This window comes from Stenella coeruleoalba, assembly GCF_951394435.1.
Source record: "Stenella coeruleoalba genome assembly, chromosome: 11".
NCBI lineage: Eukaryota > Metazoa > Chordata > Mammalia > Artiodactyla > Delphinidae > Stenella > Stenella coeruleoalba.
Window position 1 is genome coordinate 57,032,128 of NC_137157.1, and position 25,098 is coordinate 57,057,225.

The 25,098-nt window shown below is 41.7% G+C and overlaps 1 long non-coding RNA gene and 1 pseudogene across 2 annotated transcripts in view; one reads left to right on the forward strand and one right to left on the reverse strand.

The window, feature by feature from the left end:
- LOC307194083 overlaps positions 1 to 25,098 on the reverse strand; it is a 461,642-nt gene that overhangs the window by 373,153 nt on the left and 63,391 nt on the right. The window lies entirely within an intron of this gene.
- LOC307193896 (thymidylate synthase-like) overlaps positions 4,485 to 25,098 on the forward strand; it is a 45,711-nt pseudogene continuing 25,097 nt past the window's right edge. Inside the window, exons 1-2 of the transcript in view lie at positions 4,485 to 4,565; positions 5,128 to 5,315. The product of the transcript in view is annotated as a thymidylate synthase-like (transcript). The remainder of the gene's footprint in view (positions 4,566 to 5,127; positions 5,316 to 25,098) is intronic.

Sequence of the window (25,098 nt, forward strand, 5' to 3'; positions counted from 1 at the left end):
CCTAACAGACCATGGACCAGTACCAGTCTACAGCAGGGGTTGGGGCCCCCTGCTGCACATGACTCTGTTATAAGACTCAACATGTTGTGAGGTATTACCTGTGTGTGCATGTGTATCTCCAGCTAGACTGTGAGCTCTATGAGAGCAGGAATCAAATCTTACTGATTTCTGTTTCCTTTTTAGAAAAGCCCTTGACACACAACAGGAGCTTAAAAAATATCTGATGAATGAATGAGTAAATAAATGCTCTGCAATTATCATTGAAATGTATTTTTAAGCTCCAGGATTCCCTTGAGGAGGTAATTTTATCCTGTTTTTGGGTAGATGATTACATGGCCCTATATGTGGTTGACTTAACACTTTCTACGACAATTTGAGCCACTTCCCGTTGTTGGGTCCTCAGTGGAGACAGAGAACAAGTCAGCACCATCTGTGCCTCACTGACCTTGTGGAAGATTCCCAGGTTTGCTTCAGGCTGTAGAATGGTCACCCCAGGAAAGGCAATAAGAAGGATGTCCACTTCAGAGGTCATCCTTTAACACCCTTTCTTTCTCAAACTGGCAGCCAACGCACTGGGGACAGGACAGAAGCAGAGAGGAAGGTGTCACCAAAAGAATCCAATAGGAGTTGGGTAGCAGTTTTGCTAATGAGCTGTAGGTTTTGTCTTTATAATCCCCAGTGAATTGCTGCAGAGACTCGACTTCTCGAATGGCCTGGCAAACCTGGGAAATGAACACACCTCCTGGGGGCTGAGAGTGGGAGGTTGGCCAGATTTAATGACTGAGCACAAGAAAATGGAAAAAGAAAATAACCTGGAAAGAGATTTTGTCTTTCCTTAGTTGGCAAGGGGGAAAGGGAGCTATTATTGTTCTGGAGAAGGTAGGGAAGAAAGGAAAATTGTGGTAGTGTCAGTAAGGGTTGGAGACAAGGATCCCCCTTATTCACACTCCCTGCTAATATCAAGGATGCAAGTAGGAGAGGATAACTGAGGAAAAGGCTCCTTGGAGCCTCCTTGGAGGAGGAGACATAGGCAGAATTGTCCTCATGGAGGCCAGTGATCCCAAAAGAGGGGACCTTTTGCCTGAGCCCCCAATGTGGCCATAGAACGTAAAGTTTCTTGACACCTTGGGTAATCCAAAGTGACGCGGTGGAAATTCAAAAGTCTGGGTTTGTAAAGGGTTCTCTTTACCAGTGCAGCCAACAGTAATTTGTGATACTGTTTTCCTTTGATAAAATCACTATTTCTATAATCATGAGTCCAAAGAGTTTGCAAAACCTCTCACAATCTGACCTTTGCCCACCTTTGGAAGTCCATATAAGTCATTCGAACGTGCAGTTCCCCTCGTGTGTCAAGCTGTATGTTCCCACCCCTTGCAATGGCTCACATCCCTGCCACCTATTGGACCTCTAGACATCCTTCAAAACTCAGCTCAGATGTCTCCTCCTTTGTAAACCCTCTCATGATCTCCACAGATAGAGATAAATGCTCCTCCGACACACTAGCCATTGCCGCATTTTCATGAGGCTGCAAGGATTGTTCACATGATTGTCTTCCCCACCTGACCGTGAGCTCTTGCAGAGTAGGGATCACACATCTTTGTATTCCCAGCATTCAGGACTTAGATATCTTAGACTCTAAACAAGTTACTGATAAATTTACTAAGTATCATTTAATCAAAAAGTAAACAGCTGTCTAGGTAAAAGGATGTCTTCATGATCTGAATGGACTCGAAGTTAACCTCCCCCCAAAATAAATCAGCTCTTGAATATCAGGAACATCATACCCCAGAGAGATACATGTTACATTAGCAAATCTCTTAGACTGTTTTTCATAGGTAGGACCAGGATGCAAAAGTTTGAGTACTGTTAAATACTTACACACCCTATGACCCATCAATTTCACTCCGAGGTTTATACCCAAGAGAAATGAACATGCATGACACAGTTACACATAGCACCTTTATTCATAATACTCAAAAACTGGAAACAACCCAAACATCTACCAACAGGCAAGTAACTAAACTGTGGTATGTTCATACAATGGGATATGAATATTACCCAGCAATAAAAAGGGAAAAGCTATGAATACATGGAACAACATGGATGAATCTCAAAACAATATGTTGACTAATTATTCCATTTATATGAAGTCAAACAATAGGCCGAAAAAAATGTATCTACAGTGGTTGTCTTGAGTGGGAGGATTTGACTAAAAAGGGGCACATGGGAACTTTCAAAGATTAAAAAAATGTTTCGTATCGCGATTCGAATGATAACCCAGGTGTATGTACTTATCAGAAATCATTGAACTTAAGATCTGTGCATTTTACTACATGTAAATTATTCTTCAATAAAGAAAAATGTGAGGATTACTGCTATATAAAAACCATGCACTTCAAGAAGTAATGCTATACACATTTCCCTTGGGAGATGGGAAACCTGGAGTATTGCTCTGTTCGAGACGTCACCTCGTAAGAGAGAATATATGGCACTATACCCAGCATAACGACAGTGCAAAATACAAACCCTTTTAAAAATGACAAACTGTCAGTCTATTAAAGAATCAAAGAGGAAAAAGTGTTGTTCAAGAGTCTTCATTAAAATTTCACTTTTGCTTGCCTGTCATAATAGATCTTAAATCAATTCTCTGATGATGAATTGACTATTATAATATTGCCTATTATTTTTAGCCTCTTTTTTATGAAAGTGGAGAAGAATACTTTAACTTGAGGAGGCAATCAGGGAAATGTAATTGCAAATGACAGCGAACAAAGGCATTTTATGAAGCCAGAATGAACTAAGAGCTATGAGGCATGTGTCCGGTAGCTCAATAAGAAAATGCTTTCATTTTCAACAATCTGCACAAAGACTTCAACTGGCATCAGCGGGCAACATATTTACCCAAAACCTATTATCTTACATTTGCTCCTAGGACTCAATTCAATGTTTCTCAGCCTTTAATACTAAACACCTCCTTGGTGCCCCAGTACATACAGCAGATTCAGGAACTCCTTTACGTGTACACACACACACACACACACACACACACACACACACACACACACATGCATACGTTTATCTTCCACTCACTGGGTGTGCTTTGGAGTTATGTTCCAAACTCTGCCACTTATTAGCTCTGGAAACTTGAGCAATTTATTTAACCTCTGTTTTCCAGATTCCTCATCTGTAAAATGGGATAATAACAGAATGTACCTCAGAATCGTTTACAGGTTAAATATGTGTTTAGCACAGGACCTAACCCATAGTAAGTCTCAGCAAATGCTAGAAGAAAAGCAACCACACAGTGGAACTTTAGAGATGGAAGAGACATTAGACATTATCAATTCATAAATAAGGTTACTGATGCTTAAAGAAGGAAACTGACTTCCTAAAATCATGCAGATATGTGATGACAGAAATGGTATTAGAACAGAAATTTCCTGACTCCCAGACCAATGCTTTTTCCAAAATCCCTGCTCTTTTCTCTTCTGTCCCCCAACTCTTACTATGCCAGGTACCCATGAATAAGAAGACTCTGTGATGAGCAGAGTCAAGGGACACATATTCTACTCCCAGACTGACATCTCCCTGAACTTCTGATTTCTCTTCTGTAAAATGAAAGGATTGGACACATATGATTGCAAAGATTCTGACCAGCAACAGCATTCTGTGAGCCCATTAGCAAGTCTAAACCCTGCACCATTTCTATGGGTGAAGAGTGGGACAGGAATCACTTACACCACAATCTACAATCTTCTGCTCTGACTGATCACTTTGTAAAGTTGTCCAGCCTTGCGCTCACCGCCTTGACATCTCCCTCCGATGTTTTCACCCTCTGCCTGGAGCAATGTGGGCAGCAATGTAATGAGCACAGGTGAGGTAGGGAAAGGAGATCTAGGGAGGTTCTCTAGAAGGAGACGTGAGGGTGTGTTCCTCGTGCCTGATGGTCTATACAACAGGCATCTAAATTAAAGAGCAACCAGCAGTTCTATAAGGGCACATATAACGCGTTTTGCGGAAATAAGCAGTAGACAAAGTCTGAGAACTAAGTTCAATTCTGACTCCAGGATAATGTGTTCCTCTTCTTCCTCTACCATGAAAAAAGTGCTCATTTAAGGTAACAAGTTATGTACACACGAATTTTATAAGAACTGCCAGGTGTAGAAAGCATGTGAATGTCATAGGTTAAAGGAAGAATAGAGGTGAGCCAGACCACCGTGATAAGACAGAAGAAGCCAACTCATCATCCTCTCCACTGGCTTTTAGATAACTTAGGACAGACCCAGATTCAAAGCCGAGCTTCCAAAGAAGCAAGTGGCATAGAAGAGGCTGGCAGAGAAGACAGCACAGGACAGGTAAAATGAATGGAGGTGGGGGGAAGGAAGCAGAGAAACAGTCTGTCCTCTGGACAGAACTGGGAGCACGAAATAGCTGCCTATCTTGTCCCGGAATTCTTTTTTCCTATATACCGCACGTAGCCCATCATGGCCAAGGGCAGTGCCAGAGGAGCTGACCCACATAGGTGGGAACAGGGGGTTGATCAGCTCATCAAACATGAAGTAAAAGTAAGGACACTGAATAGTCCTACCCTTCACCCAGAGAGAGGACATTACAGGCATCTCCTTCATAGGATTAACAGAGGAAGGAACTGAGGATGCTTAGCTCAGAGAAGAGGTCAATTGAAGCAAAGAAGGAAGCTTCGAACATGAGAAGGGCTAAGCCATGGTGAAGGAGAGCAGTTACTTCTCCTTAACTAGAATGAACATAACTCTCATTGTCCCTAGGACGGTACTGGCTTTGTCTGTTGACCCAGGGCCAGTTTAGCCTTCGTCCTATTGGAAACATTTTTATTAAAGCTGCATGAAGATAACTCAGAATGGGTTTGGTAGACTTCCACTTTGTACTTCCGCCTTCCGCCTTAATTTTCACTTAACTTTGTGTAAGACCTATATGCAATGAACAGAGATCTAACTTTTACACATGGTTTCCAACTGAAAGAGGATTAACAACCCATCTCTCTTTTCCAGACTCTTTCCAGAGGCAATGTAACCAGTACCTCCCTTTCAAGAACAGCATGCAGGGTGCTCACTCACCCATATGATAAACGACATTCGTATACAAACACAGGAGAAACTACCCATCTCAGGTGTGGAAGACAGATTCAGCATTGCTCCCTCTACTGGCAGCTTGGTGGACTGGCCCCTGAGATGTCTGGATGCACAAAGACGGCACACCCCCCAGTTCACCAAAGCAGGGGTTCCCAAGCCCCAGGCCTTGGACCCTGGGGCCGTTAGGAACGGTCCGCACAGCAGGAGGTGAGTGGCGGGCAGGCGAGCGAGCGAAGCTTCATCTGCCGCTTCCCATCGCTCCCCATCGCTCACATCACCACCCGAACCATTCCCCACCCCCACCCGCACCCACGCCAGTGGAAAAAATGTCTTCCACGAAACCGGTCCCTGGGGCCAAAAATGTTGGGGACCACCGCACCAAAGAGTGGGAAATGTGGGAAATTTAAAGCGGACTCTGGCCTGTCCTGCCATAGACTACAACACAGAAAGTAGTCTAAACACCCTACTCCAGTGTTTTTGCCATTTATTGTAGGGAGTTCTATTATTTGGTAATGCTTTTTTATTTTGTAATAAACCTTTCGCAGCAATGATTTTTTAAGTGCTTATTAATAAAATAATAAGTACTAAATTTCTATTTTTCAAGAATGTTAAGAGTTACCATCCACCGTGGGGGCTATAGTGATGTCACTGACCACATGAAAACCTGAAGACACGAATCTCTGAAAAGAGTCAGCGTCTACTTCAAAAGCTATTTTCAGAAGACTGTGCCCAAAGATAAAGGTTTAACACTTTCAACTGCACAAGATTTATTTATATATCACTCTGTGAGACACAACTGTTGATCTAGATCAAATGACTGTCCTTCTAAATTAATTTCACTTATTTTATATTCCAAATGTTTCTGTGCATATACCAAAAATAAAGAGAAGGCTGCATGGATTGACTCTGTAAGCAGAAAAACTTCAGTTAAAAACTGTCAGTTTTCCATCAGGATCAGGACTGAAGTTTCAAAGAGAAAATCAGTTCATTCCAAAAATAGCTCTAATATTTTCAGTATTTCTACTCATCTCATGAAGAAGTTCAAGAGTGGATATTAAAATTTCTATGGTGGAAATATAATTTTCAGAGTACAGTGTCATGGTCAAAGCAATATTCTTACTAAATTAAGGAACCCATGGAGAGAGCAGCTGAAAAGAAAACCTTGATTAAAATCCATGTGTTCTAATCATGCTGTGTCAATGGCTGTTCAGATAAGTCTGATATATTTCCTAGTACAAACAACAACAAAAAATATATAGGTACAACCTATGGAGCAGAAATGACTTGGCACTGATTACAGTATAACATAATTTATAATTATGTCCAAATAATGCAACATTCCACCAACAAAAATGTAACTATAATGGTAAAATTTACTAATTTTTTATTTATATACATGGTTACAGTAATTGAACTTGAAAAATTTTTAATAAAGTTGGTGTAAAATCCAAAAAAAAAAACTTCGCTAATGAATTAGAAAACACATCAAAACACGTTCATTTTAATTATTTGTAGCTCCTTTCACTTTCAAAACTCTCAATTTTTCTCAAAAGGTGTCCTGATGGGCACCCCATCTAAAGCTTAGGAGAACAAAATGAATACAGTTGGAGGAAGGTGGTAAGAGGCAGATTTCAATTCAAAGCAAGAAAGAGCTTTCTTATAATCAGAGGTATTTGACAGGAGGGAGCACAGTGTGGTAGGAAGATGACCTAGCATAATGTCCAGCGTGGTAGCTGATTTCATTATTGACGATGGAATGGGCCACTTGAAGAGGCCATGTGCTCACCGTCACTGGAAATGTTTAAACACTATCAGTGAAGAGAACTGCTTGAATTGGAGGAGGATCCAGAATACCTCTGAGGCTCCTTGAAACTATATGGTTCATTCATTCAACAAATAATCACTGCTGTCTCTTGCACTGCTCACCCTGGAGGCAGCTAGCCGCCGTCGCGAGGCCTCTCACAAAGAAGGTGTGTGAGATGATAAATGTTTGTTGTTTTAAGTCATTAAGAAAAAAAAAACTGAGTGCCCACTACATGTTAGGCACGGTTCTAGTGGTGGAGAACAGCAGTGGTGAGTCCATGCTGTAACAACTGTATGTGAAAAATGTGAAAATAAGTATCTGAAAATGCTCTGAAAACTGTCAAGTACAACTCAGATGCGAGCTATAATTATGGTTAAATTGAACTATATATTTATGTCTTTATCGTATATTTGATCATTAGTCATACATATAGCTGTTTTATATACATGATTCTAGTCTTCCAGGTTCATGTTTTCAGATTTCTGTTTTCATTTGGGCACCTCTTAATTGGTGTTAACTTGTATTTAGTTTTGTGAAGCCATACTTCCACGTAAGAATGTTCTACCTCCCAGAATAGGTTATATGAATCTCAAGGTCAGGTCCCATCTTCCACCTTCCCACTTAGCCCTCACAGTGTTCAGATCAAGGTTTGGTACTCAGAGGTCTCTCAGGACACAAGATTGGCTGCACAAAGATACTTTCTTCCCCATTTGGTGAGAGTCAAGTCTCAAATCTTTCGCACTTTTTTTTTATAAAGAGAAAGTCCCCTTCTGTGCTCCTTCGTTGTTCCTGCCTCCTATTATTTCCCCACAAAATGAAATGTTATTATGACCAGGATTCAGTAAACAAAACTAACACGACTCAAGTCCTTAAAACCCTAAGAGTACTTCTCAATAGAAGTTCAAATCCATTGATGTGCCCAGCAGCTTTTGATTCCCAAAAAGATAAAAACTTGTGCCTTAATATCTAATTCTTTTCCACTCCCCTCAATCATACTGGATCCCTTTATCATTATTTTAATGTTTCTTTGCATAAATGGCTGAGAGCCTTCATTCTGTGCTCTTGAGAGCTGATCTGAATCACACCCACACAGATCATATTGTGTGAACTTGCAATTATTTCCTGTGAATGTTCTGTGAATGTGCTGAAACCAAGCATGAACATTTCCAGCCAAACTGCAATTTTTTTTCAGGACCTTTACAGCAGCCAAGTTCTGAAAGCAGGGAGTTTTAACAGCAGTTTCTAACACAAAACTGTGGATGCTCAATTTGCAGAGGCAAAAGGTTTCCAGTTCCCACATTTATGATTTTAATGTTTAGTAAAACCATACATAGTATTTGATCAACCACCACTCCTCTTCCATTCCCAATAACTGTTACAACAGAAAACTTCCACAACAACTGGAAGGATGCCAGGGGCTCCCCACTGTCTCCTAATATGCACATAACTGGGAAAATATTTGTGAAACTATTACTGATGTATGGTTCTTGTTCCCTGGCAGCCACTCCGTTATGATGGTGCAACAGGAGGCGAAAGTCAATGCCACATCAGGAAGGAGGAGAATATGATGTGGAGAAAGGCCCTTCCAGACAGGAAGAGAAAATGGAAAGCTTTCCACTTCCAAATCCCAGGTGCAATACGGGGAGGAGAGATCAAATACCCGTGATTTCACTGTCCACTCTGAAGTGGGGCTCTGGGAGTAGGAGGCATGTTAGAAACATCCACACAGACAGACACAGATAAGCACTGGAGCTTTTGGTAGGATTTGTGATTTGGTGTGCTTTCCTGGGCAGAGCTTGGGAAGCCTGTGAGGCTACAGGGAGGGCTTCATCCTAAGCAGCATGGGAAAAAAGTGCAGCCCTGGTAGAGGGAGGAGCCTAGACAGAGGAGCCCTGGCAGTGCTCCTGGCTGCCCAAGGCTTGAGCAAGGCATGCAACCAGCAAGGACCTACTGTATAGCACGGGGAACTATACTCAGTGTCTTGGAATAACCTAGAATGGAAAAGAATTTGAAAAACAAATATATATATATATATATATATATATATATATAACTGAATCACTTCGCTGTGCACCTGAAACTAATTCAACATTGTAAATCAACTATACTTCAATAAAAAAAAACTTTTTTAAGAAGGCATCCAAGGGCTTCCCTGGCGGCGGAGTGGTTAAGAATCCGCCTGCCGATGCAGGGGACACGGGTTCGAGCCCTGGCCCAGAAAGATCCCACATGTGGCGGAGCAACTAAGCCCGTGCGCCACAACTACTGAGCCTGCGCTCTAGAGCCCGTGAGCCACAACTACTGAAGCCCACGTGCATAGAGCCCGTGCTCCACAACAAGAGAAGCCACCGCAGTGAGAAGCCTGCACACCACAACAAAGAGTAGCCCCCACTCACCGCAACTAGAGAAAGCCTGCACACAGCAACGAAGACCCAATGCAGCCAAAAATTAATTTTTTTTTTAAGTTTAAAAAAAAAAAAAAAGAAGGTATCAAGAGATCTGGGACCTCTCACCTGCTCCGGAACAGGGGTTCAGAAACCAGAGGGGACCTGTGAGGAGCTGCAATTAGGACAAAATGGTTGCTGCAGTCAAGGGCTTCATGATCAGAGCCTAAAGCAAGAACTCAATATTGGGGATCTGACCTCCAAATGAGCAGATAGGCCCTCTCCAACAGTAGCACAGGGAACAGACAGATCAGCCATGGCCCGGTGAAGATCAATGAGGAACCAAAGGACACTGCATGGGTCTGAAACTCCCATCTCTCCCCTGCTAACATGAGGTCACACACACCCTACCCTTCCATCTATCTAGGTACCATTTTAGAGTGGGAGGGGCAGGGGGATGGGCATCTAAAAGACTGAATATTTACCCAAAGGGAACTTAGTCATCCAAGAGAGACTATTTAAACCCAAAGGTACAGAGATAGCATAAATTGACAAGTTTAAAGTTAATTTCCACACTTCCCACTACCTACCCCCACGCAGCTTGAGTGTGGTCTGGTAAAGGAAGATTACATCAGTTTTAGGAAACAAAGAAACTCCATTTGCTCTGCACATCTGTGTGAGGCATGTGAATTTTAACATACCACTATCCACAGTCCTAAGTTCTCCGTTGCTAACAGCCAATTTTATTTCAAAATGTTATTTCAAATGTTGTATTTTTTGTTCAATCCCAATAAGATTTCCCTTTTTCTTCTAGGTCTCATCTCATCAAGATGTATCTGAGAAAATTTTGAGAGCTGGTAAAAGATGCCACCAAAAATTCCCAATACTGCCCTGACAAAACCAACGGGGGGACGTCCCCGGACTGCCAGCCACGGGGTCCGAGGGCTACGCTGACTTAACACAATCAGAGGAAGGAAGAAGTGTGTGTGTGCAAGGTTCCAGCTGCCAGTGCCAAAGAGCTCTGCCATTCACCCACCGAAACATTCCTAACCAGACTGGGGCCTCCAGGGGTGGCTAAATGTTAAGGGAGACCTTAAAATTTCCCCAAATGAAACACACAGCCCTTCCAAATCTGTGAAGCCTTAACAGTGGCTGCAGGCTGACCCAGTAATAGGAGGTTAAAATGACCACCCTACACATACACAAACACACATGCGCACGCGCGCGCACACACACACACACACACACACACACACACACACACGCGCAGCAATCTTCTGTTAAACAGCTCCCCACAGCCACCATAGCATGCCATCGCCATTGCTACTAGGCAAACCCGTCCCCTCCCTCATCCCACAGGCACAATCTCCCGCTTGAGACTCCACATTACCTATTTGTAAGTTATTTTCCTCCATTTGAGTTCACCCTTGATGTTCCATTAACTTCTTCAAATCCTTTTTGGAAAGAGAAAGTGAATGAGCAACTTCATTTTATTCGTATAAAAGTAAATGCCATTGGAGAGTAACCTGGGACAGGAGGAAAAAGGTAGAGCGTGTGCGCTTCTCAAGGCAGCCAAAGCCCTACAGGACAGAGCTCCAGGGTTTGACTGCTCTGTTCCTTCTACTGCTAAAGACAAGGTCCATTCCCACTCACAATTTCCTCTGCTTTCATCTGTCCAGAGCCTGCCACTGTTGTAGTTGTTCAAGCCTGAGACTCCATTCTGCATAGTGATGTCAGAGGCCTTTGCCTTCTTCTAATTAGCCTTGTTTCTATTGCTGAGGCCAATTTACACCTAACAACTTCCCTCTAAACCCTTTTCAGGGCAGCATGCCCTCAGTTATAGAAGACACACAGTTATACTCTGGTTTGATATCAGTAGTAAAGTGCTAGTTCTTTCTTATATTCTGCCTTGTAAAATGTCTCCTTTGGCTCACATGTCAGGCAATAATTAGAACCTGGGAGGCCTGTTGTTAAAAAACAAATAGGAAGGCATCCTCCTTCCACATAATTTTCTTACTCCTTGAGGTCCAAGTCTCATTGGATGAAAAGTCCAGGGCACATTGATTATATTTCCCAGTTGTTCCCTTCATTTTAACTTCTAGAAACTTAAAAAAAAAAAAGGCTCTATCAATATTTAATGATAGCAATTATCTTTAAACTGGCAAAAGTGCCTTCCATTACAAAAGGTAAAAGGACAACACTTGTGTAGCCCTGGTATAAAGATTCTTGTTCCGTTACATCCACTAGGGGGAAAGGATGTAATAAATAATTAACTACCTAAAATTGTTGCCATGAATAATAACGTAGTCAGCCAGGACTTCCATCAATATACAAAATCAATCCTGTGAGGATGCCACCACCTGCAACCATACACACAGCCCTCTACTGCTCACTCCTGAGGCGACCCCAAGTACCTGTTTCCACCCCGACTACACCGCCTCTTCCTGAACTCGCAGCAATGAGACCTGAAATCCTGAGAGAGGCAAGATGTTTTCTAAAGGGAAATGTTAGGTGCAAGCAGAGACCTCAGCCTAACATGTCACTACTGATGCAGAGAAGCAGCCTGGACCCCAGTGCTGTCCTCACAGACTCTGTGAACTCCGGCCACTGGCCTGAACTCTCCCAGACTCTTCCAAGGACTGACTGTGTGACTTCCACCAACACAGTTTAAAAAAAGAAACAGGGCTTCCCTGGTGGAGCAGTGGTTGAGAGTCTGCCTGCCGATGCAGGGGACGTGGGTTCGTGCCCCGGTCCGGGAGGATCCCACATGCCGCGGAGCGGCTGGGCCCGTGAGCCATGGCCACTGAGCCTGCGCGTCCGGAGCCTGTGCTCCACAACGGGAGAGGCCGCAACAGTGAGAGGCCCGCGTACCGCAAAAAAAAAGAAAAAAAGAAAAAAAAGAAACTGAGTTTTCATACGAAAAGTGATCGAGCATTTACATCTTCCCAAATACTTCTAGAACTCTAATCCAACAAAGCTGTTCATAAAAAATTACTGATAAAAACAAATTAGAAGCCACCTTCTTAGCAGTACAGCTGACTAGCTCTGCCATCTGGACCACAGTGCACTGTGGCTACTCACCGCTGGGACTCTCACTATTTTGACCTACCTGGCACTTTCTGCCACAGCTACTGCAGCTCCTCTATGAAGAATGCAGCTCTCCCTGGAAAAGGAGTAAAGAAGACCAAGGGGTATCACATCTGATCCTTTATCACCTCTTCCTGAACTCGGAAGAAAAGTTCTTCACAAGGGAACCCTGAGAATTTTTCCCAGCTTCATCCTAAACCCGGAATCCAGACCTTCCATGCTTTACACTGGGTTTATTGTGTATTTTCTACTCAAAAATATCCCCGTCATTACTGCAACCACCTTCTCCACCAACACAACATTCTGTTGCTTATCCCTGTAACTAAAAGAATATGGATCATCTCTAGGAGAATCAGCTGCTAAATCCAGTGGGCAACTATTCACCTAGCTAGATGAGCGACGCTCACTTCGATAAGCACATCCAGGATTTCACTGATTGGGAAAAGGTAACAGGCCTCGGTTCAGATGCCCCACTATCTGTTTGATGTCCATAAGAAAAATATTAGTCACGGTCTTGAAGGATTCTTGCCCAAAATGGCACCATGATAAAGAATACAAGGAAGCAAAGAATCACATGGGCTACCAGAACTTGACGTAGAATATAACATGCTGAGAGGAACAGAATCACGTGGCCAGTGGTGTGGAGCAGAAACTGTACAGAGCACCTCTGCCTGGCAGGAAAGGAGACAAATGCCAAGAGCAACTCAGATTTGAAGCTGCAAACCGAGAAGTTTCCGTAAACGCATCTCATTTTATGTGACAGAGCCGGAAGCATTTTGTAGTCTGAATGGAAACTAGTCTATATGACAGTGAAACCTTTCTCTGTATAATGTTGGTCCTAAAACTAAACCTCACCTTCACTGAAAATAAAAGTTTGGTATTTGGCAATACTTACTCAACCATCTCTCCCAACTCTACATTTTTTTCATTCTTCTGCGACTACTAATGATTAATAAAATGTGGTATGTTACTAAAGATTATCAAGTTATGACTTAACTATATAACTCAATCTGCCATCTTGAAAAGAATTAACAGCTTAATTGAGATTTACAAAATTCAAGGAAGGCAGGGAGGGCGGGAACAAGATAGAGAGGGAAGAGACTGGAAACAATCCACTCGTCTAAAAGTAGGGGAGGGGGGGCTTCCCTGGTGGTGCAGTGGTTGAGAATCTGCCTGCCAATGCAGGGGACACAGGTTCGAGCCCTGGTCTGGGAAGATCCCACATGCCGCGGAGCAACTAGGCCCGTGAGCCACAACTACTGAGCCTGCGCGTCTGGAGCTTGTGCTCCGCAACAAGAGAGGCCGCGACAGTGAGAGGCCCACGCACTGCAATGAAGAGTGGCCCCCGCTCGCAGCAACTAGAGAAAGCCCACGCACAGAAACGAAGACCCACACAGCCAAAAATAAATTAATAAATTATAAAAAATAAATAAATAAAAGTAGGGGAGGGACTTCCCTGGTGGCACAATGGTTAAGAATCCACCTGCCAATGCAGGAGACACAGGTTCGATCCCTGGTCCGGGAAGATCCCACATGCTGCGGAGCAACTAAGCCCGTGCACCACAACTACTGAGACTGCGCTCTAGAGCCTGCAAGCCACAGCTACTGAACCTGCAAGCCACAGCTACTGAACCCATGAGCCACAGCTACTGAGCCATGTGCCACAACTACTGAAGCCCATGCGCCTAGAGCCCTTGCTCTGCAACGAGAAGCCACCACAATGAAAAGCCCGCACATCACAACAAAGAGTAGCCCCCGCTCACCACAACTAGAGAAAGCCCACGCGCAGCAACAAAGACCCAAGGCAGCCAAATAAATAAATAAATAAATAAATGTATTAAATAAATAAATAAAAGTAGGGGAATGGTAATCTATACAATGGAATATTTATGGGGCCATTAATATTATTTCCACAAAAAAGCAGTTTATGTCATGGGGAAATGTTCATGATATGTTAACTAAAAAGAAAAAGCAGGAAATAACACATTATAAGACAAATTTTCTAAAAAAATAAAACAACTTAGCCCAGGTAAAAATACCCCAAAATATTAACCTTTTTTTCCCTTTGATGCTATGATACAGGGATTTCTATCTCCTTTATATTTTTCTGTACTTCCTATAATATATACATGTAACTTTTATGTTCAGAAAAATAATGGTTTTTTAAAAGAATATCTCAATCATAAGAGGGTTGATCAAGGACTTAAGCATACAAAAAATGAGCTAAAAGATCAGAGAGGCAGACGTTGGCAGTGGCCTTCCAAGTTCCATCTGGGGTATGACCCTGGAGATGACCCCAGCCAATACTAGGGGCAAGTGCAGCGGGCTGTCACTGACTGATGCTATTCAGGATTCAGATCAGAACCAGCTCTTCATTTTGGGGATTCATTCTCTACATTGTTGCTAGAAAGTTTATTTTAGGTTCAGTTATATCTGAGTTGATTAAGTGGGTAAAATTTCTAACCTGTGATTATTCCCTAAACCGGCCATGCTTTATGATTTTCTGCAATGCTTAAAATAAGCTTTACAAGCATAGAAGTGTAGTCTTGTAGCAAGACAATCTGACAGCAAGACAGTCCCTATCTCTTTATATTGTATGGAAGAAAAATCCAGAGAAGAAATCTGTCCCTTATTGTAGAGAACAGGGTTTATCGATTTTAATCTTTCTCAAAAATTTTCATCTTAGTTTATTGTTCAGCTATCCAAAGCCCTTTGTTTGCTTTATTAGATCATAAATCCAATTTAATAGCATGCAGAAACGAAGCAATTTTAGGTCCAAGCAGACTGTTTACTAGTTTTCCTTTAATTAAAGATGATTTTCCTCTTAAAGGAGACTCATGCTTCTGATTTTATATTTTCTTTCTCAAAGAGGGAGCTTACATTGTTTCTATATACAACGTACATGCTGGCAACAGCAGTACCAGGTATACCAGGTAGTAGCCTTCGAGCTGTGGTGTTTGAGGTGCTTCCCCACGTTATCATAGGGAAGGGGATTTGGGTTAATATAGGTCAGTGAGTCTGAGGAGGGCTAAGAATGTTTCTAGTGGACTTTTCAGAACTACTTGGCCTTCATATCTCTGCACAGAACTTGTCCCCCACACCCTACCCTTCTCTAGAGCACCAATGTTACTCCAAAGTCTGACACTTGCAGCCCTCAAGATTTAGATTCCTACTCAACATTTATCTGTGTTTTCCCAATGCCTAATAGAACTCATTCCCTAAGCAGAAGTGTATTGAGCACCTCCACCTTAACAGACACTGTGATAGGTCTGAAGGCACTGAACAAGGTAGTAGACCCAGTTGCCATTCTCATAAGGGTTCATTCAATAGGGAGAAATAGATGAGAAAATACGTAAGCCCAATTTAGGCGAGTGTGAGATAAATGAAGAAAATAAAACAGGGTAATGGAATAGAAAGTGATGAGCACAAGTGTTTAGGTTGGATGAACAGGGAAGGCTCCACTGAGGAGGAGGAATTTAAGCTTAAACCTCGTGCAGAGAAGGAGCTGTCATTAATAGAGCAAGGGAGGTGCACACCAAGAAGAGAACTCGAGTTCAAAAGGCCTGAGGCAGAGCAAGTTTGGTTCGTGAAAGGAACAAGCAGGGAGCCAGCCTGGCTAGAATCTAGGGAGAGGAAAGCCAGATGACATTAGAGACGTAGACTGAGGCCAAGTCATGCAAGATCTTGTAAGAAGGAAGCTCAGATTTTTAAACATGGATGGGAAGATACCAAAGGATGTGGTGTCACAGTCTGAAGAAGCTACCATCTCATCTATAAAACTTACAAAGGATGATCCTGGTCTATATCATTTTACTTCAAGCCACCCCCAGCACTGGGATTTCCTATCAGACACAGCTCCGGGGTATCTGCCCAGGATAATAAATCAGAGGCAGGCGAGTTAGTCCTTCTGTATTCATTTTTCATCCAAAATACTTTTGCTTTCCCTTTACCTTTGAAAGATATCACAAATTTTAATTGTGGTTAGGGAGAGTGTAACCAAGGTCCACAATCCCAGCTGCCTAACCAATACCTCCACAAGTGCCCAATCTCAATCACAACCCACTCCCACCTGTCCTCTCTGAAACCCAGCTCTCTCCTAGTGTCCTCCACCCAAGGACCAACACCCTCACTTCTCAAGTTTCACAAGCCAGGTACTTAGGAATTATCCAACACCTTGCACGCTGTCAGCTCCTTATTTAACCCTCATCAAGTCCTCCTAAAACCCTCAATTCCATCTGCTTCTCTCCAGCTCAACCACTGAGATCTCTGATTCAAAGCACCATCGTACAGCAAGTATCTCTGAACTGGCCTTCTCACAGTCACTTTTGTTCTCCTGCGATACACTGCAGCCTGAACAGTCTTAAAGGTGCTTAAAGCTCTGCAGTGGCTTCTCGATATGCTTAGGACAACCACTAATCCAGCCTACGGGGTTCTGAGTGGCCAGGCCATGTTACTCACTCCAGACTCATCTGTATATCTGTGCTCCAGCCATCCCGGCCCCAATCAATTCCTCAAATCATCATGCTTCCTTTCATCTTAAGGTCTCTGCCCTTATTTTTACACCCCATATCTTTCCTTCACCTGATTAATGCCTACTCATTTTTCAGATCTCACCACAAACACCATTTCCTTAGGAAAGTTTTCTTGGGTTTCCCTATTTTATTTTCTCATAGCTTGTATATTCATTTAGCTCTTATGAAAACAGTGGAAACACTGCACAAAACTAATTCAATTGTTTTTATTTCACTTCTTGATACATGCATATTCTAGCAACCAACCCTCTACCTTAGGCTAACTGATGACTAAGGAAGGACTGAAAGGAATAGGAACTCTAGGTTGCCTGGTCTTTCCTTTTACGTACGTCATCATTCTCAGTGTAAGTAGCTGGCTAACACAGGGAAGTAACACAGGTGAAAAAGGGTAAGATAGAGTTCTCTGGTATTTTACATTTCTTAGAATGCTATTGCTAGCTTTCATCACTCAAAGCAAGTTCTGGTTCAAATGGCAAGTGTGGCTTCTTGGGTAGGGTTGCCAGAGTTTGCAAATAAAAAGTGCATGACAATTAAATATGAATCTCAGATAAATAACAAATCATTTTTTAGCGTAAGTACGTCCCAAATATTGCATGGGACACACCATACCTTAGGGCTGTGGGTGGCCCCCTGCTTCCTCAGTCACAGGTATAACTTTCTTTTTTTTAACTGTGATATAATACATGTAACACAAAATTTACCATACTAACCATTTTTACAGTTCTGTGGCATTAACTACATTCACATCACTGTGCAACCATCACCACCCAACATCCATAGAACTATTTTTATCTTGCAAAACTGAAACTCTATACTCATTAAACACAAACTCTTCATTTTCCCTCCCCCAGATCCCTGGCAACCACCATTCTACTTTCTGTCTCCTTACAACATCTGTAAGGATGTTGGGAAAAACATCTATTCAGGTCTTCAGCCCTTTTTTTTTTTTGCGGTACGCGGGCCTCTCCCGCCGCGGAGCACAGGCTCCGGACGCGCAGGCCCGGCGGCCGTGGCTCACGCGCCCAGCCGCTCCGCGGCATGTGGGGTCCCCCTGGACCGGGGCATGAACCCGTGTCCCCTGCATCGGCAGGCGGACTCTCAACCACTGCGCCACCAGGGAAGCCCCAGCCCATTTTTTAATCAAGCTTTTTGTTCTTTGCTTTTTTTGATGTTGAGTTATATGAGTTTTTTGTATATTTTGGATATTAACCCTTATCAGATATATCGTTTGCAAATATTTTCTATTTAGTAGGCTACCTTTTCATTTTGTTGATAGTTTCCTTCACTGTGCAAAAGCTACTCACGGTGATATAGTCCCGTTTGTTTACTTGCTTTTGTTTCCCTTGCCTGAGGAGATGGATCCAAAAACTGTTGCTAAGACCAATGTCAAAGAGCGTACTGCCTCTGTTTTCCTCTTGGAGTGTTATGGTTTCGGGTCTTACATTTAAGTCTTTAATCCATTTTGAGTTTATTTTTGTATCTTGTGTGAGAGAGTAGTCCAGTATGATTCTTTTGCACATAGCTGTCAAGTTTAGGGGGTTTCCCTATTTTATAGCTTTGCTGCATTGTACCTTTCCTTTAAATCATTCATCAAAGTTTGTGAATGTATTTTAAATTGAATGCTTATATTATTGGATCAAGCTTTCCTACCAGTCTATGAGCTCCATGAGGGTAAGGGTGGTGTCTTCTTAGCCATCACCGTCATCATCTAATATTGAGCTGGGCACCTAATACATGTCCAACAAATATTTGTGGACTGAATGAATGTGTTGTAACACCCATGATTATTCTATTGCATTCACATTCTATGCATAGCACAAGCTAGGTGCTATGGTAATATAAAGTAACTAAATGTGACCCTATCATCAAGAAGATTTGGAGATGAAAACAGACATGTAGTAACAGACAAGGTGTGAGAAGCACGTGACTAACAGAAGTACCCAGAGAAGGGAGAGATTAATTCGGAGGCAAAGTTAGGAAATGTGGTCTAAATCCTCATTCATGCTTTCTTCAATCTCCTAACAGATTTTATATCCTACTCAACACTTTAGCTTTCCAAAATGAAGATCTAATTCTTTAATCTATTGATTTGTATATTGGACCAAAGTATAAAACGGTGAAATGGAAAAAAATTATCACTTTCCTTTTCAAACCTAAGATAATATATTCTTTCTTCTCTACCCAAAGCTGCTTGGAATGCCATCAGATCTCAACACCAGCCCCCACTCTGCTCCAAACTTGCTGTGTGTGTTAGTCAGCTCAGGCTGCCATAACAAAATACTCAGACCTAGTGGTTTAGACAACAGAAATTTATTTTCCTACAGTCCTGGAGTCTGGAAGTCCAAGATCAGGTTGCCAGCACGGTCAGGCTCTGGTGGGAGTTCTCTTCCTGGCCTGTAGATAGCCACTGTCGAGGAAATTCACTGTTTTTTCCTTTACTCGTGTTCTCAACATTTCAGATACCAGATACATGGGGTTTTTCCCTGACCAATTTTCCAACTCCAGCTGAGTGTCCTACAGTTCAATACAATTCAATTCTGACACTAATTGGAGTTAGCACTGGCCCCACAGGATAAAGACTCAGGTCTACAAGACTGCCTTCCACCTCAGATGTCAATCACAAGTACTAGGTCCCCAGGTTACCCACGACCTCTGTCTGACTTGGCTATAAATCGGAAGTTCCCATGACCCCTGTCTCAGGTTTGAGAATTTGCTAGAGTAACTCACAGAACTCCAAAAACTGTTTTACTTACTACTGCCAATTTACTACAAATGATATTTTAAAGGATACAAATGAACAGTCAGATGAAGAGATACATGGGTGAGATCTGCAAGGGTCTTTCCCTATGAAGTCGGGCTGTGCCACCCTCCTAGCATGTGGATGTGTTCACCAGCCTGGAAGCTCTATGAACCCAGTACTTTGGGGATTTTTATGGAGGCTTCATCACATAGGTATGATCGCTTATTAATTCAATTTCCAGTCCCTGTTCCTTCTCCAGAGAATGAGGGATGGGTCTGAAAGTTCCAAGCTTCTAATCATGGCTTGCTCTTTCTGGTGACAAGTCCCCATCCAGGAGCCCACCAAGAGTAGCCTCATTAGAACAAAAGATGCTCCTATCACCCGGAAAAATTCCAAGGCATATTAGGAGCTCTGTGACAGGAACCAGGGGCAGGCACAACCATATTTTCTATCATTCCACAGCTACTTTTTCGCCGTGTCCTCACATGGTGGAGAGAAAAAGAGAGAGAAAGAAATCAAGCTCTATGGTGTCTCTTCTTACAAGGACACTAAACTTTTTGTGTCAGGGACCCACCCTATGACCTCATTTAACCTTAATTACTTCCCTGTAGTCCCTATCTCCAAATATAGTCACATTGGCGGTTAGGGCTTCTGCATATGAACTGGAGGGTGGGGGACACAATTCAGTCCATATGATCTTGAGCAAACGCCAAACTACTCTGGTCTTCATCTTCAACAAGAGCCCACAGGCTTCTTGTTTTTGTGTATAAAGTTTTGTCAGAATGCAGCCATGCACAATCATTTGCATACTGTCCATGGCTGAGTTTGCACTTCAACAGTACGGTTGAATAGTTGCAGCAGTGATCTAACAGCCTGCAAAGTCTAAAACATTTACTATCTGGTCCTACACAGAAAAAGTTTGCTGACCCCTTACCTTGGTGCTCCCTCAGGACTCTTCTAGCTCTAACATTCTAGGATCCTATTCATGCCTTCGGCCTAGAACATCTTTTAGCTCAAGTCTTCAGGTTCCGCAAAAAGCATTGGTGACTTAATGATTGTTTTAATAAGTATTAAGTTATCAACAGAGGTGTTTTCATTAATCTCACATTGTAGCAAACCTCTGCACTGTCATTAATTGAGCCTAAGTAGACACGGAACAAAGGCTTTCCATGTAGTAAATGCATTTTATATCTCCATAACCAAATACATTCTCATTAAATCATTGTTTTAGGGGCTCTGTTGAGCAAGAAAAGAACAGAGAGAGTTAGAAGTGTTCTGGCCCCACTGGTTTCCCCTGTCTGCACTTGTATAGCCCCTCTAATCTGCACCACACTATTTGGCGCAGAGATATGTGCCATTTTGAACTGCTTCCTAGTTATGTCATTTGCATTAGCCTTTATCCCAAGCTAGATAGTTAGTAGGTCAGGGGTCAGGGATCGTGCTTTCTGAATCAAAAAAGCACAGAATTAAAGAGCTGGCAGAGATATTAATAATCATAATCCAACCTTCTTGCTTTACACATGAATAAACTGAGGCCCAGACCAAACAAATAACTTGTCTTACTTCTCTTTAACTGTCATGGTATTTATCAAGTGCTTGAATCAGAATTTCTGTTTGGCAAGGACTTGAAGAATGATTAGAGAAGGAAATTAGAAAAGGAAATAAAGAGGAAAAGGAAATTTCCTGGATGTTGGCTTGAAAGGCTTTTGGTGCAGTGTTCTAGAAAGCAACCTAAACTCTGCGTTTTCATGTATCTCGACCACAGCATTTCCTAACATGTAGTCTGTGGAACACCAACCCCAAGAGATGCTCCAAGAAAATATGGTCCAACAGTTAAACAAGTTTGGAAAAGACCTCTTTTTAAATAAGCCAAAACTAATCTCTATTTATACAGTGCACTAAGAGAGAGAATCTATGATCACCTAACAAATTTCTAATAAGCTTCTTTCATGTGGGGCAGGACAATTAACTGAATTCTACTGGAAACTTGCTGAGCTCACTTAATCTATTTCTCTGGCAGTGAACTAGAGCGGTGCCCATATGTTTTAACATCCTATAGCACCTTTCTCTCCCACAAGACTCCTTTAACATCTCATAGTTTCTCTGGGCAAGAGAATGTCAATTTACCAACCAGGAAACCACCTCACACCACAGACCACAAAGAGCATCTGAGACCAGGGATAACTTCACCATCTGTCTGAGCCAGAGTCACCAGGCCTGGCAACCCACGCCTGTTTTATGCACAAGAGGCAAATGGTCATATGCCAGGGAAAGTAGAAAGTCTGTAAATTATCAGCTTTGAGACTCAAGAGATGAATGATGACAAAGCTGCTGACATTTCACCTAAAACCATCATCTCAAGTGAAAAAGAAATGAATAACTAACAGCACATATATCTTTCTGCAGTTCAATGTTTTCCCTCCTTTCTCCCAAAGCATCTAAGATGAAAGTTTCTTCATTTACACATTTCACTAGGGTTTTACTACTTAGCATTTTTCAAGAAAATAATTTGTGAAAACAATTAGAGTCACTTTTCTAGGTTCAAATCTCTACAAAACTAACTGCTTTCTTAATTAAGAAAGCAGTTGCTGGCAATTTCCAACTTACCAATGAGTTTCCAAATTCCAGTAGTTTTACTTGGTCAGTCCTAGTGTGGAATTAAGAGCTTATTGCCCATGAAAACAATGCTCTTATTTATTGATTCATTCAGCAAAGTTTTAGAAGGTTGCCTATAATATTGAATCTTTGAGGAATCAGAGGGTGCAGGACATTGTTACTATACACAAAGAGTTTTCATTTTAGTAGAGGAGATACAGATATGCAAAAAATAAAATAATATAATAAATATATATAAAATATATATTGAGGGGCTTCCCTGGTGGCACAGTGGTTGAGAGTCCGCCTGCCGATGCAGGGGACACGGGTTCATGCCCCGGTCCAGGAAGATCCCACGTGCCGCGGAGCGGCTAGGCCCGTGAGCCATGGCCGCTGAGCCTGCGCATCCAGAGCCTGTGCTCCGCAACGGGAGAGGCCACAACAGTGAGAGGCCCACACACCGAAGAAATATATATATTTTATATATATATATATATATATATGTATGTATATAGATAGATAGATGTTAAGTACTAAGAATGTCATTTAGATGGCATTTCTCTTAGAAAGAGAAAGGCAAATACCATATGATATCACTTATTTGTGGAATCTAAGATATGACACAGAGAGGGCAGACAGCAGAAGCAAGAAGAACTGCAGTCCTGCAGCTTGTGGAACAAAAACCACATTCACAGAAAGATAGACAAGATGAAAAGGCAGATGGATATGTACCAGATGAAGGAACAAGATAAAACCCCAGAAAAACAACTGAATGAAGTGGAGATAGGCAACCTTCCAGAAAAAGAATTCAGAATAATGATAGTAAAGATGATCCAGGACCTCAGAAAAAGAATGGAGGCAAATATTGACAAGATGCAAGAAATGTTTAACAAAAACCTAGAAGAATTAAAGAACAAAAAACACAGATGAACAATACAATAACTGAAATGAAAACTACACTAAAAGGAATCAATAGCAGAATAACTGAGGCAGAAGAACGGATAAGTGACCTAGAAGACAGAATGGTGGAATTCACTGCTGTGGAACAGAATAAAGAAAAAAGAATGAAAAGAAATGAAGACAGCCTAAGAGACCTCTGGAACAACATTAAATGCAACAACATTCGCCTTACAGGGGTCCCAGAAGGGGAAGAGAGAGAGAAAAGACCCGAGAAAATATTTGAAGAGATTGGAGTCAAAAACTTCCCTAACATGGGAAAGGGAATAGCCACTCAAGTCCAGGAAGCGCAGGGAGTCCCATACAGGATAAACCCAAGGAGAAACATGCCGAGACACACAGTAATCAAATTGGCAAAAATTAAAGACAAAGAAAAATTATTGAAAGCAGCAAGGGAAAATGACAACTAACATACAAGGGAAGTCCCATAAGGTTAACAGCTGATTTCTCAGCAGAAACTCTACAAGCCAGAAGGCAGTGGCATGATATACTTAGAGTGATGAAAGAGAAGAACTTACAACCAAGATTACTCTACCCAGCAAGGATCTCATTCAGATTCAACAGAGAAATCAAAAGCTTTACAGACAAGCAAAAGCTAAGAGAATTCAGCACCAGCAAACCAGCTCTACAACAAATGCTAAAGGGACTTCTCTAAGTGGGAAACACAAGAGAAGAAACGGACCTACAAAAACAAACCCAAAACAATAAGAAAATAGTAATAGGAACATACATATTGATAATTACCTTAAATGTGAATGGATTAAATGCTCCAACCAAAAGACACAGGCTTGCTGAATGGATACAAAAACAAGACCCATATATATGCTGTCTACAAGAGACCCAATTCAGACCTAGGGACACATACAGAATGAAAGTGAGGGGATGGAAAAAGATATTCCGTTCACATGGAAATCAAAATAAAGCTGGAGTAGCAATACTCATATCAGATAAAATAGACTTTAAAATAAAGAATGTTACAAGAGACAAGGAAGGACACTACATACAATTGTGATACAATATCACTCATGAATATAGATGCAAAAATCCTCTACAAAATACTAGCAAACAGAATCCAACAACACATTAAAAGGATCATACACCATGATCAAGTGGGATTTATCCCAGGGATGCAAAGATTCTTCAATGTACGCAAATTAATCAATGTGATAGACCATATTAACAAATTGAAGAATAAAAAACATATGATCATCTCAATAGATGCACAAAAAGTTTTTGACAAAATTCAATGCTCATTTATGATAAAAACTCTCCAGAAAGTGGGCATGGAGGGAACCTACCTCAACAGAATAAAGGCCATATACGACAAACTGACAGCAAACATCATTCTCAATGGTGAAAAACTGAAAGCATTTCCTCTAAGAGCAGGAACAAGACAAGGATGTCCACTCTCACGCCCATTATTCAACATAGTTCTGGAAGTCCTAGCCATGGCAATTGGAGAAGAAAAAGAAATACAAGAAATACAAATTGGAAAAGAAGAAGTAAAACTGTCACTGTTTGCAGATGACATACATAGAGAATCCTAAAGATGCCACCAGAAAACTACTAGAGCTAATCAATGAATCTGGTAAAGCTGCAGGATACAAAATTAATGCACAGAAATCTCTTGCATTCCTATACACTAATGATGAAAAATCTGAAAAAGAAATTAAGGAAACACTCCCATTTACCATTTCAAGAAAAGGAATGAAATTCCTAGGAATAAACCTACCTAGGGAGACAAAAGACCTGTATGCAGAAAACTATAAGACACTGATGAAAGAAATTAAAGATGATACCAACAGATGGAGAGATATACCATGTTCTTACACTGGAAGAATCAATATTGTGAAAATGACTATACTACCCAAAGTAATCTACAGATTCAATG